The sequence below is a fragment of the Pinus tabuliformis genome, chromosome 7, assembly GCF_031772625.1.
Source record: "Pinus tabuliformis cultivar Carrire ecotype Pingquan chromosome 7, CPIR1, whole genome shotgun sequence".
Classification (NCBI taxonomy): domain Eukaryota; kingdom Viridiplantae; phylum Streptophyta; class Pinopsida; order Pinales; family Pinaceae; genus Pinus; species Pinus tabuliformis.
In genome coordinates this window covers 1,389,963,691-1,389,970,842 of record NC_142293.1, presented here as the reverse complement: position 1 = coordinate 1,389,970,842, position 7,152 = coordinate 1,389,963,691, and positions in this window count along the sequence as shown.

The following is a 7,152-nucleotide window of genomic DNA, read 5'->3' as shown; positions in this document are numbered from 1 at the left end:
GTAGGAAGTACAATAGATATATCCAATTATAAATTTTATTTTCCACAGTTTCCTTAAATTAGGCCCTCCAATTGTAGGGGTGATAGTATTAAAATTTAATTAGATATGATAGATGTTATCCTCCATGCATGTGTGGAATGATTTCATAATTTCCTTACATAAATTCTACTTGTGGATATATATGTTAATATCTACACTTGGTCATGAGTTCATACATTAGTGTGTCACTCTCTTATATCACTTTATAGTGTATCATGTGGATTATGCACTGAGGATGATGTTGCATAGTGGGACTTGTCCCTACTTCTGGGATGAATCCTCTCAATTTTCCCCTCCTTGGGGATTGCAAGGGGAAAGTCCCTATTTTGAATGAGACATCTCTGAGGATGTGTGATACTCTCCCACATTCTCTAAATGATCCTTCCAATAAAATGGGATGTTTGGGAGACATCTTATAATGGTTTTGGGGACTTATCCACGATCCTCTAGATGGTTGTTGCCAAAAACAGGGAGTTTTAGGAGATCTGTTGGGATGGTTTTGAGGACATTTGAACACCGAGTACCAAAACTAGTGCCCATTTGGTACTAGTTATCAAATAAAAATATTCACCAAGCTATTCTACATTCAAACCTGGAGAAAGGTTATCTATGCATTGCATGCTTGACTACCATGTAGTATGTTTTTGCAATGAGGGCTAATTTCCTTCACAGTTTTAACTCCCATGTTTGGTAGGTTTGTGTATCCTTTATCAACTCTTTCTTTCGGGAGGTTTATAATATATATGTAAATAGGATCTTTTGGATCTATTATCTAAGAGTTATTACTTTTATTAAGTTACATTAGATCTATTATCTATGACATTTACTTTTATTGACTTATATTATAGCACTATGTTCTAGAATATTTGTTTTTTTTTTTCTTTTTCATTTTTTGGTTGTCCCATTGAAATTTGGGGTTAAATTATATCCATACTTGAAACCCTTCCCCTTGCCCCTATCCCTCAAACACCATGCAAAATAGCCCAAATTGTTCACAAGTTGTAGGATTTTTTATGTAGTGTATTAATTTCTTTTGAAATTAGAGATTTGCCCCTTTTTCGCACTAATCATTCGAAAGTTGACATCATTTTACTTTCCTCCCTTGGTTTTCTCCTTTTGATCACCATGAAAAATTGCTTTAGTTACTAATTTACCTCGCATCTTCCTTACCCCCTTATATTCCATTCATTCATTTTTTCAAAGCTGTAAAGTATAAGAAAAGGGTTATGGAATTGTAACTCAAATTCTATTAAAATTGCCATCTTATTTTATGAGTTTTCTATTTTCACTTAAAACCTTCAATAAATGGAAGCACACCTCAATAAAATATGTAGGATCAAACTTTGAGGCTTTTTGAAAATGAACCATTTATTTATTCTTTATATATCTTGGAGTTTGATGGATTGGGATAGTGGTGGACCATGTTTCTATGCTTTTCCATTTAAGTTGTCTATTTGTCCTGTTGTTCCCATGCATTCATTTTCCCAAAGTTATAAAGGATAAGAAAATTGTATCTTGGGTGCTATTATAACTGCCATCTTATTTTCCGAGTTTTCGATTTTCACATAAGACCTTCAATAGATGGAAGCACATCTCAATACAATATGCAGGATCAAACTTTGATGCTTTGTGAAAATGTTCCAATTATTTATTCTTTATATTTATTGAAGTTTAATGGATTGGGTCATAATGGTGTACCATGTTTCGATGCTTTTCTATTTGTATGTTTTGCAAGTGGTGGTAGAATACTGAAACTACAAGTTGTTATATGGTTTCTAGATAGTTAGCTCAGGATTGAATTTTTTCAATCAAATTACTTAAGATGGTAGTTTGCTGATTCATCATAAAACTAATTCATATGATGTTGATGTATAGGGAGATGTTTTGTACCTACTCCTTGAGACAAAGAATGATATCACAATGTTAGGAGACATTTGTGTGGAACAAAACATTAATCAAGAGCCACCAAGCAACATTTAGGCATTACTTGAAGAGTTTCATCTTTCTTATCCTTATGTTTTTCACTATGATAGGTAGGTGAGGAAATATATATCTTATTAATGTGATTTTGTAAACATATGTTTGGAAGTGAAGGATGTTTCATTGGGGTTCTTTTTAAAAAGAACTAAAAGTTGACTTCTTGAAATCTAGGTAACTTCTATACAATTATGATATCACTTTAAGTATAAGATTCTTATTGATACATGCATTTCTTACAACATTTGTCTACATTTTCTCTTCTATGTTATTGATATTTACATGCTCAATGAGTCAATACCTAAATGGGTAGGACCTGCACTCTCCTCAGAGTACGTATATGTCAGTTAATGGGGTTTTACCATTCACCCTCCCCATTGTGATCATGGAAAAGACCCAGGTCATGGTGATTTCAATATAGAGTTCTCTAAGTGATTGGCATGAACCTCATAATCCATGATGAGAACATGGGTGTGTAATACACATAGAATTATGCTGAAGATGCCAGTCTCACCAACTCCAAATAAAATCAATTTTCACTTTTAAAACTTCATCTTGTGAAATATAAATGAGACAATTTGTTTATTAAATGGTTTTGTGAAAATTTTGAACGACATAAGGATTAATTGGTAAACTTTTATAGCAGAAAATTGTGATAAGGTGAAAGAACAAATGCATTCCTCGAGATTTTGATTAATGCATATTTGCTTTGTAAAGAAGGTTGTTAATATTGAAAGAATGTTTATGGAGCCTAGAAAGATCAACATTATTTTCTTGCTTGTTTTAAATTTATTAGTTTGAAATCATGTGCATTTCTCCCTTTATCATCCTCTTCAGGGTAAAATTTAAAATAGAAACACTTTTTACTAACAACAACTTCATGATGTTTAGGAGCACTGTTATGAACAAAATGGTAATAATGGTGGTATTTATCTTTTGTAAATCTTGAGAGGTGTTTATGATTTTTGCCTCACTTTTTCCTTATGCAAATAAATCAAGTTTCTCAATTTTCATTCATTTTTCTCATTATGTCATCATTGTCATCTATTTCAATTTTATAGATTTTTTTTTTGCACGCATTCTTTTTACACTGTTGTTTTGTATCTGCAGATATGCATGATTCGTGAGAGTAGCCAGAAAATGGCTCTTCATCTTTACCGAGCATTGAATTTTACTCTTGAGTGGAGAATGGAGAAGGTGCTTCTTAAGAAGTTGATTGTAGAAACTTTCTTGATCCACTATAATGAAAATTATTAGCTTTTTGGATTAGATGTTAATGAGTTTGGTGCAATAAAAAATGGAGAGCTAGAAATATGGTATGTTAATTCACCACATGGCCCTTAAAACATGTAACTTAGTTTGCATGATTATGCCTAAGATTTTCTATGAAGGTTGAATACTAAATTCTTAAAGTGTTCTTTTCTATTTTGACGTTTTATTTTCTTTCTTTATACGGGTCATCTCCACATGGTGGCCACTATCTCCCAACTGAAGAAAACTTGTCTGAGTTTCTAGTAGGGATTCCTATGGTTTTTAATGTTGTGATTCTTTCACCTCATGGTTATTTTTGGCAGGAAAATGTTTTAGGAATGCCAGACAAGACACCAGTGGATAGGTAAACAATTTTTTTTATAATTGGAATTTCCATTCCATGATATCATCTCTTTATTGTTTGATTGTATTTTGAATGTTTCTTTTGATTTTATTGTGTTTTAACTATGAAATTGAAATATTTGGTATCATATCCATTTAAACAAACAAAAATTGAAGATGAAATTAGCATTACACTTAATTTATTAAAATCCTTTTAGTTGTTTTGTGTTCAAATATTCTCATGACTATTAGAAAAGTTTAATTTCATGTTTTTATTTGAGCACATGTTGTTTATATACTTATCCAAGATCGCGCATTAGAGAATGAAATGTTGTTGCGAATAAAACGACAAGGATTAGACATCAAACCTCAAATTATTTGTTTTCACAAGTTCTCTACAGCCTGAGCTTTTTAGCATGTAACTTAGTTGACATGATTTTGCCTAAGCTTTACATGAATATTAAATACTAAGTTACTAAGATATTCTTTTCTATGGTAACGTTTTATTTTCTATGTTTATATAGGTCATCTAACAACATAGTGACCATTATTGCCCAACCAAAGAAAAATTGTTCCCATTTTTTGCTTTTATGGAGAAAAATGACTTTGACATTGTTGATGTTGAGGTATATATCGAATAAATCCTTTATAGTCTACTTTAGTTAATATTCTAGTGTTCATCGTCTTTCATGTCTTATACTCTGCATTGTATCTTATTTTGTTTTTAGAAACAAAACTAAATATTGATGGTAAGAAGCACGAATTGAAGAAAGAGGAGAACAATAACACTAGAACATCAAATGAAAAAAGAGAGAGAGAAGAGAACCAGTCTAGTGGTACACTTAGAGCCAATATCCCGCAAAGGCACACACATAGAGACAAATGGTCAAGTCTTCAAAGTTGGTGAATTCACATGCATTGCCTTGGCAACACAGTGATAATGTTTTGAAGTGATGAAACAATATTTCATGTGTAAATTGTGGTCCAACCAATGTTAAGTTGGAAATTCATATTGTAATACTTGACATTTCATATAATGTAATTTTTGTTGTTGAAATTATTTATAGTTGCACCTGATAATGTTTAATATTGTAATTAACATATGTAACTTTGTATGAAATTGTTTTAATTTGGTTGCAAAATGATACTAATTAATTTTCATTGATTAACAATCAACACAAAATAAATCTATAACTACTAAATTAGTAGTTTATATTGATTAATGATGAACATAAGTTAAATGAATATACGACTAAATTAGTCATCTATAATGATTATTAAGGAAAATAAATGAAATGAATATAAACTACTAAATTAGTTATTTATATAGTGAATATGAAACTACCAAGAAAAGATAAATGACTACTGAAAATGATAAATTTGTGATTACAAATGATGACTAAATTCTACATATATATGACTATTAGTAGTTAATTTATAGTATCTTATAACATGACTCAAATTTAGTCATATTGCTTTAGTCATTAATTGGTTTCAATTGATGACTAAATTTTGCATATATATGACCATTAGTAGATAATTTATAGTATCTTATAACATGACAAACATTTTGGTCATATTTCTTTGGTCATTATTTGGTTTTCTAGGGTGATAATATAATAATATATTTTGTTGTATATTTGGCTATTAATTTTGAGAATTAAATGATCAAATATATTACTAGACGATGAAATTGAGACAACCAATTAACGACTAAGTTAAAAACGACTAAAAGTTTGTCACGTTATAAGATACTATAAATTAGCTACTATTGGTCATCTACTGAAAGTAGTTGTTTATATGCAAATTTTAGTCGTTTTTTTAGTAACTAATTAGCCATTTTGTATTAGTGTATGATCTCTATAAAATATAGGTCCTAAGATTTTTGAGCTCTCCTTGAAAGCCATCCAATTCAATCCTCCTTTGTTTTATTATGGGAGACAAAAAAAAATTATTATTTGAGCCTAGGAATATATGAGCTTTTCTCGTTGAAGACATAGTTGAATTATTACATCTATTAACACACTATAAGTGCTTAGGCCCTCTATAAATAACCCTCATTTCAAGAGATCCATAATTTCTTTCTTGTTCTACATTAGCTATGTGTCCACTATTGGATTCATTACCAATTTTCCTCTATTGTTCATACCATGTCGTAATAAATTGTTAAATTTATTTTGTTCCTCTTGAGATATTATCAACCTTGCACTATCCACTCCATAGCTTTGGACATCATTTCATAGACTCTTAATTATTTCAATCAATGTTAATGAGAACAATTAAATTTCCATCAAATATTAAAGTTAAATTGTTGTGTCTTTCCACTATCAACAACCACCTCACCATTTAGTGAATTGGTCCATGGGACACTTCTTTTAAATGTATCGAATTCGAGCCAACTCTGGTTAGAGTTTCCCATATTTGGAAGATGGCAGCTACAAGGTTCCAAACAAGATTATGCTAGTATATTATCATCATCTTCAAATGAAGATAATAAAAATTGCAGTATCTTGTTGAGTCTAGATCAAAATTTGATGGCCTTAGATCTATCATACCTCTACTCCATATCAATGGATTTGAACATTCAACCAATAAATCGGTAGATCCACAAATAGATACACAATATCATGCTTGAAACAAATTCCACAATGTCACAGATGAAGACCTCTCAGCTTTGTAATCTCCAAGCCCTCACATGCCTCCAATAATGAAAACTTTGACCATGCAGTAGGATACAAATCTTACTGTTGTAGCCCCTGTAGTTTGCTTCCTCGCTTGATTCCAGGTATTTCAATGGTTCGAAGGAGGAACTTGAAGGTGTTGCAAAGTTTTTCATGGAGTTTAGTGTGCATGATGTGTTTACTAGTAGGGGGTGGTCACCTATAGTGGTGGTGCCATAGTCTTAGATGGATCAACCCTTTCAATAACATTTGTATTAGAAATGATAGGTAATGCGTAAATTTTCAAATACTAGAAGTACAATAACCAATATTTCATGCAACATTATCATCAAAATTCCCTTAACCTATAGAGTTTTCAAGTAGATAGAAATCACTCAAGAGTTTTCAAAAAAAGATTTCAGAAAATCAAATCATCCAGGCAAAAAATGAGACTGCTCTTATACCATGGAATTATGAAAAATATATAGAAATGCCTTCTATTTTATAACAATGGAAGAGGTCTTGAGTTAGCTAAAAATATCTATAAAAATTAGCAGATGAGAACTCATAAATGAGTTTTTAACTACTACATTTGCTTCATAAGGAATTAAATATAAACTATAGAACTCTACATACTACATGATCACTCTCATAGCCTTTACACAGGATCTTGGGTATTTTTTTATGGAGAACTTCTCTCATGCATACCAACCTACCTCTTAGCTAAATTACTATCTTCTACCAATTATTTTATAGATACAACCATGAATTCTCATCTCTCTCCAATGCATACAAACCTACTTCTTAAATAAATTTCTATCTTCTACCAATTATTTTGCACATAAAATCATGGATTCCCATCTTTGTTTTATAGTAATTCTCT